We start from the raw sequence: 13,480 nt of genomic DNA on the forward strand, positions 1-13,480 counted from the left end.
ATGATCGTGTGAAACATAACCTACATATATATCTAGAATGCAGGGGTACAAATGACAATGATATAAACTTAATCCTATGTTCCTTAGAGGGGAACATGGGACTCTACACTAGGGGTACTAGAGATACCCGCCTTAGTGGTTTTCCTCTTAATCCTAATGCATAAAATAAAGGTTTAATTAAAAACTTTAACATAAGGTTTGGGGGCTTACCTAAGCATTTTCGATGAAGAAATAAGAACCTAACGACTTATACACTCGACGACAACACGAGAAAGGGGATTTTGGAGGTAGGAAAGGTTTTCGTGTGGTTTGATGTGGTGGGCCTTGGATTTCTTTTATAAATCGCTTCTAGGTGTGTGGATTTGAATCGGGGCGCTTGGATTTTACGCGGTGCGGGACCTCTAGAAAGAATATCCAAGCGCCTGGATCCTAAAAACCAGGGGCGTCTGCGCAAAACTATGGGTGGGTTTCGTGAGATGTTCAAGGTACCTAGATTTTCTTATCCGAGTGAAAATGAGGTTGGAGAGGATTTTTAATAGGTTTGAGTTAAAAATTTATTAGTTTTAAGAATTCAATATATTAATAAAATTTTTGATAAGTTAATTAAGAATTTTTAAACTTTGTTAATTAAAATTTGAAAACTTAGTTAAAATTTTTGAAACTTAGTTAATTAAAATTTTAAAAATTTAATTAAAAATTTTGATAAGTTAATTAAGGAACTTCAAGCGCCGACCTTAGATGGGATGTCGCCTTTGCCTTAGCAACATCAAATTCTTGTTGCTTTAGACACAGTTGTTTTGCATGCTCTCCAAGCTCCTCCTCTGTCTTCGCCTCCTCCAACTCATGACTGGGGGGAGAAATACTTACCTAGCCTCTAGCTCAGCCACCCAAGACCTTAGAGCTCGTCGGGATCGAACAAGATTCAGAATCCGAGTGGTTAACTCTAGCACCTCAGCCCATATCCACAATATAAATTCAATTAGTGGCAATTACTTAAAGAAACACCCCCTTGGCATTTGGTTCTACGAAGTCCTTACCCCAATCATGCTCAGAGCCCTCGCCTTTGCTAATTCAGTGGTGGACTGGTGCCTTGCCTCATCATTGGGTTGTTGCCACATCATCGGCCATATCACCAATCAATGTTAGCCTTTGATTAATCGGGGGCTCCTATCCTTGATCTACATTCACAAATGGAAGCTGCTTCCCCCGACTCCCTAATGGAGGTTGGCATTCTGAAAGATCTGCAGAAGGGGAAGCACACTTTGTGGTAGAGCCGTTGAGATCAGATCATGAAGTGGTATCGGTGGACTGATCATCCACAAGATTGTTGGTCCGGATGACTCTAGCTCGACCATGTGAGAGCTAGAGCTAGGTCGAGATGTCTCCTGCTTCGAGTGATGATCCTTACGATCGAGGCTTTTTCTTGCTCCTCTTAGTGGTCCCTCTGACTCCTCCGAAGCCTAGGAGATGAAATGAAGCCGGTACTTTACTACCTACAATTGCTCGAGTAAAAAAGAATATGTGGAATATGTGGAATTGCTCGTGTCCACCAACTTGTCACATGCATGCTCTAAAAGAGATGCAAGCTGCATGTGAAATATAATAAGGCATGCATGCCCATTGCATTTGGGCTTAATCTATACATTAATAGGCCCGGTTGGTATTACTATTATTATTATTATTTTAATTGAGATATCTGAATTTTACAATCCTAATCGGGAGATGAATAGTCGGATCCCACATATTAACCACCAGCTAAATCTGAAAAGCACATCTGGGTTGTGACTCAGGGATCCACAGTTCGATCCCCAGCTACGGCGTATTTGCAGGAATTTTTCTCGGGAACGCAATCAAAAGATGCTGGCCATCTGGATTAGCTACCGTATGCGCTTTCCGATTTATCCTGGTGGTCGAAGGACGAGCTTGCAAGGCCTCTGTGATTCGTCTAATTGTTCGACAAATCGAGCCTCATGTGGATCGCCTGACCGCCTTCGAAGCGTGCTTTGAAAAAGAAGATTTTTATAGTGGAAAAGGTCGTCTGTGTGTGTGGATTCTTGGATTAGTCACCTCATAGAGGTGGATACCAAGTAAACAAATTGGGTTAACGATTGTGTTTCTTTTTGTATTTTATTTTTCGCTTCCGCTAACAACTTTGCAGAAAACTCGAAGAATCACTATTCACCTCCCTCTAACGAATGCATCGGTCCCAACAGAAGATAGATGTCAAGGTTTATTACAAGAGAAACAAGTAATGGTATTAACATATATTTTTTATGGTTTATATCTTCTTACATATTTTGTTTTGTTTAAATATGGTTTTTAAATTTTACTCTTTCTTAAGTAATATGTTTGTCTTGGTTTTATTGGTATTGCAAGTCTTGGTTTCCTACGGTAGGGTTGATCCTTAGTTAAGTCATATTGCTGTGGAGTATAGATTTGACTATAAAAACCATATTGTTGATTTTTTATTGTTTTTATATTTGTATGTATGCACATTTTTCTTTTAGAATAGAAATTATATGTTGTACTCTGACTCTTATGTTGTCGTATTGTGGTGCTACTTTCATATTTGTCCATACCTTATGAATTTCTTTTCCTAAATCTCCAGGCAATTTACTAAAAAGTCTTTCTTCTAATTCAAGATTACAATAGTTACTTAGACTGCTGTAAGTGCTATAAAGTCATTACAAAATAGTTTAATCCAATTCCAACTAAATAGCTGTAATTGAACCAGTATTAACATCTCTGGCTGTAAAAAGTCTATGGACAATATAACAGAAGTTCAGTATGTCATTTCCTTGAGATGCTATTCTAACTATCTCTTCTGGAAAATTTTCTTTACAAGCTTCCCATGCAGCTCTAGCTATATCTCTTAAGTAATTTTCTCCAACTCTCATCATAGTTTCTCCTATTTCTATGTCTAATTCATATTTTGCTTGATATTTTTTTTACTAAGATAATCCATTGTTCTAAGTATGTGTCGTATAATTATGGGTGGATTCTGTTATATTTAAGAGTATAGAGTTACATCTAAAAAACGTAATCTATGGTGGTCTTCTCTTACCTATAGTCCTTAGTAAGGGGTTGTTGTTTGTGTATGGAGGAGCTATATTAGTTCTTAGAGGATGTCCTTGCCCATAATCCATAATTCTCATAGGACTTTTTAGATATTATACTTCAAATGGTGGTCTTGAAGTGGTTGCTGATTCTGTTGGATTATTAAATTGATTTCTTGTTTTTCTCGCAACTATGTTTTATTTTTTATCAAAATAAAATTTCCAATCGGGTTCAAGTCGAGAGTGTTTTTTTTTTTCAAATTGTTCTAGTTCTGCTAGATTTTTTAAGGTAAAATACTTGGCAGCTTCTGCTGGCATGTATATGTATTCATTTAGATCATCAAAAAAGTTAGTTGTATCTACTTCTATATTTATCATATTCAGAATGTCCTCTTCTTTTTTTATCCGTTGAGAAATAGAAAGATTGTAGTCACTAAATTTTACTATTAAGTTTCTATAGCTATCTTTATACATAATGAAATAATTAGGTTTAAGTGTAGAATTTTGAGGTTCTAAATTGAGTGCTCATTCTAATCCTTCTTTTGTTGATTGTTGGTGCGGGAAGCATCCGACGATCGAACCTAAGTTTTGATTATGGCAAAGGGATTCAAAGTTAAGTCCATTTGTGATCTAACGGTTTGAATGAGTTTGCAGGAAAGTCCTAAGTGTAATTAGGCAAAAGTCCTAGCTGCGGTTAGGCAAGGGGAAAACCCTAGGGGGTGGTAACCCTAGGTCATAGGGGGTGGTAACCCTATGCGGAAAGTCTTGGTGGGTCGAGTGCTTCAGGCAAAAGTCCTAGGGGGTGGTAACCCTAGGTAGAAAGTCCTGGTGTCGCGAACCAGGTGGAAGACTGGACCAGCCGGGAAGCGGAAGTCCAGCAGAAAGTCCGGGAGCATCGAGCGCCGAGCAAAAGTCCAGTCGATCTGGAGGATCGTACTGGCATCAGGTAATCTCTCCTGAGGGGAGTAGGTGAGGACGCGTTCCCCGGAAGAGGGAACAGTAGGCGTCGGTTCGACCTAGGATTTTCGGTTGGAAATTCGAAGTCAGAATCGGACAGTTCGAAAACTGTCAAACCTATTTTTCTTATATATTATATGTTGTGTTCTAACTCTGTTTTGCAGGAAACTAACATGTTTGTGCAGGGTTGGAATCGGCCAGGATCAGTCGACCGAACCTTGAGATCAGTCGACCGAACCTAGGGATCAGTCAACCGAACCAAGGAGGAGCGTTGAGTGGATCAGATGAACAAGTGGATTAGATGAGGTGGAGAGCAAACATATATCAATGATCGCATACATCATTGAACGTTGCATTTAATCCACTTCAAGTCAAAATCTCATCCCTAACTTCAAGGATCTTGATTAACGTTGGAAAAGCTTTAAAAAGGGAGCCTCAACGTGTAGAGAAAAATGACATTCTTTTTGAAAAGGAGCCTCAACGTGTAGAGCAAAGTGCATTTAATCTCTCTTCAACAAAGGAATTGGTGCTCTAATCTCTTCAACAGAACAACAGTGCTCTCCAACGTGGTGTGCTTCAAAAGGCTTTAACAAGGTTCTGCTGGTTCGATAATCAAAGTTCTTCATTTATTAATTGTTGGTATAATTCTTGTATAAAGATTTTTCGATATTATAGTTGTTGCCCATCGAAAGCGATCAACGATCGCGGGCCTTGGAGTAGGAGTCGCTCAAGGCTCCGAACCAAGTAAATCTTGGTGTCCCTGTGCCTTGTTTTATCTTTATTTCCGCTGCGTTTGTTTTACTCGTTCGATTTCGAAACAAGTGAAAGCCACGAGCGCTATTCACCCCCCCCCCTCTAGCGCGATCTATCCAATATGGTACTTTGATCGAGTTAGTTGCAATGGCTGGTTCTCCTCCATGTTTGCAAGTGAAAGTCCCAGCCAAACCATAACCGCAAATAAGCTACAGTAATTTTCAGCAAAGGGGAAAAAAAGAACAAGTCGGAAAAAGACAATGGTAGATAGTAATTGATTAGCTAGAAGGATAAGGAAATATACAATTCAAAATTACTTAAAATCGATCTACTTGCCCAACTCAAACATTTTCCTAACTGTAGCATAAGAAAGAACTAGTGGTCATTTACAATCTTTCAATCAACCAATTCAGCATATTTAAACTGAAATCTTACTTGATATGTTCATTGGTTCAGTAGGGGTGTAACTGGATCATCCCTCCGATCGATTACAAGCAACAACAGGGAGAACTTCGTACGCGTGAAATCAAACAGACCATTTTCTTGCTCATACATAAACTTCTGCAGAATTGGCGAATAGAAGCAAGTTCCATGATTAAAAATGGAAGAAGAGATATAAGTAGGATTGTAGGCACTGATTTCTATTTTGATTGAGATGGGGATGATAAGCACTGTTAGTTGCAGTTCTCATATTTTCGACATTGCCACTAATTGTGAGTTGGTTTAGGTTCAACCTGGGATTAATAGAGGTAGCATCTGCAATTTTCAACCCAAAAAGTAAGAAAAAAAAGGAATATAAAGCCTAACAACAAATACAATGATATGATTACCTGGAGTAGGAAGGTATTATTGAGAAGATCACGGTTGTTAATGGAGGTCGTAGATCTTGGCGTCGACAGTGTAGCAACCCTAAGATCCTCGCGAGCTCGGCGATGATGAGTTGATCCCCTCCAGCTTTGTCAGGTTGATGTTCCTCCGTGAGAAGGCTGAGAGTCGTACCTTCAGAAGCACCAACGTGGAGCCACCACCATCGAGGTCTTCGAAGGCGGTGTGCTTCGATGATCTCTCTGGCGGCGGAAGTGATGGCGGAGGCAAAACCTAACCTCGGGCCTGAACGCAGCGACGACCGACGCGATTGGCGAGAGCTTGGCTGCTGCAAATGTGATTTCATCAATCCAACCCTTGAAGACCGAACCAAAACCTCCCTCTCCTAGCATGCTGTCTGGCCGGAGCGGGGCTGATTTCCAATGGCGTGGAGTAGAGGAGGCTGATTTTGGGATATCAGAATCGCCGTGGAGAGGAGACGAGCGATTTTTGGAGCAGACGACGGCGAGGGAAGGTAGGTAAGCTCCAATCGTGATTCGGCCGCGCGATTTTGAGGTTTGGCCGCGCGATTTGGGAGAGGCGGGATTTTGTAGGATTTTGTTTCGTTTCGGCCACGGTGGAAGATGAACAGTGAAACTCCTCGCCACGTCGGCTGTCGCGCACGGAGTCGCGTAAACTCATCGCGCAGGATATCATTCCTGTATATATATATATATATATATATATATATATATAGAGGATCAAACTCAATTTTTTGAATCGAACGTCGATTGAGTAGGGAATATGGATAGTTAGCAGCTAATTAAAATTTATTTTAAGGTAGCTAATCAGAAAATTATAGAATGATTTCATCTCATTTGTCCAACTCGCATTTGGTAGTTAGCAGCTAATTAAAATTTATTTCAAGGTAGCTGATCAGAAAATTACACGTGTCAGAATCGTTTCATCTCATTTGTCCATCTCACAGTAGATTCGCTCAGTCGGAGAGTGGCCCCACATATGAAGAACAATGGTACACCGTCCGATGCGACAGCTGGCTCACTTTGATGTATTAAAATCACAACCGGAGAGGAATTGGTTAATTCCCAGAATGTCTCGCGAGTTCACCGCAACTTGCGAATAATTAGCCCTAAACCCAACCCAATGGAATTCTCGTCACCCTCCACTTTCTCTTCTCCGAAGCAAAACTCCCTGATCGATTCGACTCGGAAATGGTGAGCAATCGTCTCCCTTTACCCTTTCGATAGTGCTAATCATTGATCGGTTTCTTTCCGGCGCCCTGGGTTAGGTTTCCAGTGGCCTTTCGAGCTCTCTTTGCTATCTTCGCTTTTGTTCCCTTCCGTTTTATGATAACTTTGTGTTTGGAAGCGGCATGAGCGTCTGATTCTGTTTCTTTGCTTGTGTGTGGGTGAAAAGGAGGATCTTTGATTCCTTTTCTTCTTCCATTTGTTTGCAAATAGTAACATCGATTTCAGGGAGGGGTTAGCTTTAATGACCGAGAAAAAAGAACTCTAGTTATTTTTCCAGGTTGCTCTAGAAGACGTCTAGTTAGACAAGTAGTTGTTTTCCCCTTACTTTGTTTGTGCGTTATCGAATATTCTACTTCACTGGTATTTTCGTAAATAAGTAGCTTATGTAAAACTAACCTTCCTGTTGTTGCCTTATGAAATTTAATCATACTCGAATCATCTTCAGCAAAAGTATTTGATTAGCATAGATAATATCATTGCTGCATCTTTTTTGTTCATTCTCCCTGTGAGTCATAGCCAAAATGATTTTGAGCTCAGTGTATCATAACTGCAGTAGCTAAGTAAATGCGCCCTGAAATCCTAATGATCAAAATTATATATTCTGTATCATTGTCCTCTGAGGCTTAGTTCTCATTAATATGCCTTTTGATGGGTACTCTACTCATTTCTGCAGCCAATATATTTCACCTCTTTATCCATGTAAATTGGCTGTCATAAAAAAGTTTACAAATTCAAAGTTTGAATTTAAAATCTTAGTAACAATACCATGTACCTTCAAAATCTTGTTTAACTGGAAAGATGAAGTGTCTTATCAAGATATCTTAATTGTAATCCATGTCATGTGTGATCATTCATTTTCATCCTTTAGCTTGAGAAACTTCTATGCAAATAATTCTGTTGATGGGAAGGTGAAGTATATTTTCTGGTTTTTTACTGCTTCCAGTAAATTGCAACTACAACATTAATGTTGGCAATGCATGTGACAAAGTGGAGCTTTGCTCTTTATGGTGTTTGTGACAAATTACATTGGGCTTGAGAAGCAAGTAAACCTTGGTGATTTCAAGGCTCACATGTTAAGTTAGTACTTTTAGAAGAGTATATATGACACAAGTTGCTTTTTTCATTATAATTTGATTTATGGAAAGGATTAATGAGCTTAGTTTTGATATACACTGCATAATTTATTCTCATCACCTTGTATTTCTTAATGAAAGATCCATACAGATATCCTACTTTTCATTATTCATATTCCACAACCACTGAATGACAACTAAATACACACATATAGATTTACCCACCTTGTAATCTTTTAAACTGATAGCCTAACTTAAGTGTAGACCTAAGTTAAGAAAACTTCGACTGAGGACATGGTAGAAGAACACAGATGAAGAGAAGATAAGGGGAAGATCATTCAAAATTTATACAACACACTCCTTGAAATTGGAGCATAATTATCTATTATTCCTGTCCTATTATACACCATACATTTAGTGATAAAAGGATTGCTAAAAATGTCTAAATTGTCTTTAGAAGAGTGTATGGTGTGGTGATCTTCTTAGACATACCTACATTGAGGATGAACTGGAAATTCACTACAATGTGCTTAATGCATTCTTGAAAAATTAGATGGTTCAAATTTAGATGGCTGCTTGATTAACAATATCCGTATTCATTGGTTCAATATAACTAAAATGGAGATCTTCATGAGAAAACTTGTACACATTGTCTCATAAATTGTGTATACCATTGCTCTATTTTTTTTTAGCACTAAATTATGCTACCATACTTTGCATTTGGTATTTTCACCTTACTAGGTTGCTTTCGACATATATATAAGAACTCCTAATGTGGAGCCTTTACACGATCAATATAAAAGAAGACACCAATATTTATGCTTCTTATAAATTAAAACTTTCCTTACAAACTCTTTAATATATTGCAAGATTCTACAACCATACTTTTCATAACACTTTATTGACTTCTACATGATTTGACTTTCAACACTGAAAATAAAGAATATATCTAATTTGATAAGTTCAAAATAGGAGAAATTTTCCACAAGTCTTCAAACAATCTTTAAACTCATTATCTTTTTGATCATATTATGATTTTTTTTCATAAGTTTTATAGATTTGCATCCAAACATTCCGACTCTTTACAAGTGATCCATTGTGCGTTTTCTTTAAAATAAATTTTTTTTATTAATGCTATAAGTTTCTTTTATTCTTAGTGGCATAGTTTTCCTAAATCTTTGATTACAAATTTGACCTCACAATATTTTTTTATAATACCTTGCATATCACTTCATGCTAGATGAATATCATCAACACAGATTAGCAGTGATCAAACTAAATTTCCAAATTACCATCTCAATAACACTAGTGTATAAATGGTAAATGGGTTGCTTTGCTAAGCTTGATGCCAACTTGAGTAATTTTCTAAGACATCTTTTCAAATTACATTTAAGGACTTCATTTAAGACCTAGCCTTTCAGTAAGCAATATATCCTAGAGATTGGTTTATATAAACTTCTTTAGAAATTTTATATTGTAGCAAAACATTTGATCAAATTTTGGTTCATATTGAGTTTAGATGAGCCAGGGGCAATTTCTCTAAATAATCTACATTACAAGTTTGAGTCTATTCCTTGGTAGTCAACCTTGTCTTATAATTCATAATAATCAATTTGCCCATTAAGAATATAGTTAACTATAAACAAGTACACCATAGGGTAAAGGAGTAGGAATCAATTTTCATCATGATATGAGTGACATTCATTCATTCATGCTCTTGTGTGGTTCTCCAAGAGTTTTATGATGTGATTGGAAATCTTCATAGAGGACAAGGGCATGATCAACTTGTGAAAGGATGAACTCATAATTTTGAAGGAAACAAAGTTAATGATGGATGGTAGAAGAATGCCTTCCTTTATAAGAGCAATAGGTAAGTCTATGTTAGATAGAGGATCTAATATTTAAGGATCAATTGGTGAAGTTGTTTGTAGAAGCTGAGAATTAAAAAGTATCTCCCTATAATCGATGATATACTTGCAATGGAGAAGTGGTGGATGGCCTTTACGAAGAGGTGAATGAGATTGGTGTTGAAAGTGGTAAGATTTCTAAAGGTGATAATGAAGAGTGGAAGGATTATAGTATAGTGTTAACTTTTAAAGAATGTTGCATTAATACATACATAAGAACGAAGAGACATTGAATCATATCAGTTCTAGCCCTTTAGATGCAAGATTACACTAGCAAGATGCACCGTGTCCTCTATCGAAGTTTTCTAGTTAGTCATATGGTATTGTAGTAGTTGCAATTAATTTTAAGTGAATGACATTGAATTATCTAGTTGAATAAGTATATGACTACTTGAGGTTTTTGTATTGACTCTTTAGCAATAGGATGATATATAGCTCTATCTCACATAGAGTAGAGATATGTTCTTGTATTGATTAATCATTTTGCTTAATTCTAAGAATATCTCTATATATTTAATAAAGGTAGGCAACGATTCGATATATGAGATTACATATATTGAATATCATTCAATATTACTATTATTGGTTCTATATTGTTAAAAAGAAGTCAATAATTACAATAAAGTTTGACCATTTTGCTAATGCTAAAAGGAAGTGTTGGTATCAAATAGGAGCATCAAATCATGCAACATCCTTATCAGATCAACCCTATAGTTTCTAAGACTTAAATAATTATCGTAATGCATGTGATGCAGATATTGATTTCTCTACATGAACATCAATATATCTTATTTCATCATTGGAAGTGGACTTATATTGACAACCACTATAATCAAGATCGATACAACCATAGAATTGGTACAACCATAATAAAAGGATACACATATATTCTTAAATTCTAATATGATTTATGATTGTATGATGTATCAAAGGTATAATAAGAAGACTGAGAGTACGATGAACCTCAATTAGAATAAATCTACTCCTACATTTTTTTAAAAATAATAATGAGCTTTATTTTATCGGTTCTTCTTATATCAACATCGATACTAGTTCGTAATAGCTTTAGTACTATGATCATCATCTTGGGTTTGTATGTGTATTACATTGCTCACATGCCTTAGGTGTTGAAGTTGTGGGAACATAAGATTCCACATCACTTGGTGCATTTTCATTGGTTTCTTCACTGTCAGTAGTTGATTTATTGTTTATATTGTTATTATCATCTTGAACTTGTCAGATTGTAGCATGGTTTAAAATTTCGAGTCATATCAAAGTTTTGATTTATGATCGGAATGATATGATTTTGATATCGTATCGTGTTGTGCCAATACAATTTTGATTTTTTTAAATTTAAAATATATTAATTAAAAAATATTATTATGATATTTGATTGCTTTAAATACTTATTGTTGGGTTAATCTAATATTTTAAAAATTAGGATTGAGTAAAAATTAATTTAGGATTAACTAAAGTTGATCAAGTAGATGTAAATTAAATTGAATTTAATTTTTCCTATGTATCTAAGGAGAAAAGGAAATAGAAAAAAATTAAAAGGGATTTTTTTATGTGTTTAAGAATAAAAAAATAAATATAGGGAAGAAGATAAAGAATTAAGGGTTAAAAAAAATTAATAGTAAAAAAAAATTAAATTTGAAAAAAAAACTACATAAAAAAAGAATGGTTAAATAAAAAAATTGAAATTGAAAAAAAATGCTTTGTGCGATGTGTCTGCCGGTCGCAGGGCCTTGTGCGAGGCCTCCGCAAGGTCGTGAGGGGTGTGCCGGCATAGCTGCAGTGTTGGTCAACGAGTGGAATGAGATGTGTCGCCTGGTACAACACGAGAAATAAACCATAGATTGTAGTGTCAGAAGGAGATCATTTTGAACTTGTGGATTGTAGTGTTAACAGGCGACTATATTTCATTACTCTCATCATGGTCTTGCTTATTGTTTGCAACTAATCATTAATTCTTTATTAACCTTTTCATTCAGATTTCTCATCCTCTTTACTAGAGATTGTAGGAGCTTTGTGGTGTCCTTTGTAACATTACCTTTAACATGACCTTTGGTCGTGTTTAGGGCTGAGATAGGTCAAGATCTAGACCGAAAGCTTCATCATTATCGTCTTTTTCACAAACATCTTCTCTAATTTGTACTTTATAAATATGTTCAGTAAGGAATTATGATGATTGTGGTGGATATACTTCTTTATTAAGTAATTTATTTTCAAACTCAATAATACTCCACAAATCCATCTTTGGATCATCCTCGTTTTGGATGAATTTAAATAAAATGGATCTACATTACTAATCCATTGTTCTTCTTTTCTATTATGATCCTTAAGTAAAGGGTTTAGGGTTTAGAAAAGGAAATATTATAGTGAATGTAGACCATTTGCTTCAATCAACAATAAGAAAAGGAAATAGAAAAAAAATTAAAAGTGAATTATTTTTATGTGTTTAAGAATAAAAAAACAAAATATAGGGAATAAGATAAAAATTAATGGGTAAAAAATAATTAATAGTTAAAAAAGTTAAAACTGAAAAAATTATGTAAAAAAAGAACTGGTAAATAAAAAATTTCAATTGAAAAAATACCTCATGAGGCCGCGGGCCTCGCACGAGGTGTTCGTGCGGCCGCGGGAGGCATGCCAGTGTAGTCGTAGTGCTGGTCGGCGGGCGAAGCGAGATGCTTCACATATGCCGCTTGATGCAACACAAGATTTTAAACCATAGATTGTGGTGTTAGAAGGCGATCATTTTGAACTTGTAGATTGTAGTGTTAAAAGGCGACTATGTTTCATTGCTCTCATCATGGTCTTGCTTATTGTTTGCAACTAATCATCAATTCTTTATTTCCCTTTTCAATCAGATTTCTCATTCTCTTTACTAGAGATTGTAGGAGCTTTGTCGTTTCCTTTGTAACATTACCTTTGGTCATGTTTAAGGTTGAGATAGGTCAAGATCTAGATCAAAAGCTTCATCATTATCATCTTTCTCACAAACATCTTATCTAATTTGCAGTTTTTAAATATGTTCGGTAAGGAATTACGATGATTGTGGTGGATATACTACTTTATTAAGTGATTAATTTTCAACCTCAATAATACTCCACAAATCCATCTTTAGATCCTTCTCATTTTGGCCGAATTTGAATAAAATGGGCCTATATTACTAGACTGTTCTTCTTTTCTATTATGATCCTTAAGTAAAGATATATTATGGTGAATATAGACTAGTTGCTTCAATCAACAATAAGAAAAGGAATTTTTTTTATGTGTTTAAGAATAAAAAATTCAAATATGGGAAAGAAGATAAAGAATTAAGGGTTAAAAAGGATTAACAGTTAAAAAATTAAAATTGAAAAAAAACTATGTAAAAAAAGAACTGTTAAATAAAAAAAATTAAATTGACAAAAAATGTCTCAAGAGGTTGTTGGCCTCGTGCAAGGTGTTCGCGTGGTTGCGGGGGGCGCGTCGGTGTATCTATAGTGTTGGTTGACTGGCGGTGGGTGGAACGAGATGTTATGCCAATGTTGGCTGGTACGACACGAGATTTTAAATCATAGATTGTAGTGTTAGAAGGAGATCATTTTAAACTTGTAGATTGCAGTATCAAAAGGCGACTATGTTTCATTACTCTCATCATGGTCTTGTTT

This window comes from Curcuma longa, chromosome 5 (genome assembly GCF_044706935.1).
Source record: "Curcuma longa cultivar G26 ecotype Majalengka, Jawa Barat chromosome 5, ITB_CL_G26_1.1, whole genome shotgun sequence".
Lineage (NCBI taxonomy): Eukaryota > Viridiplantae > Streptophyta > Magnoliopsida > Zingiberales > Zingiberaceae > Curcuma > Curcuma longa.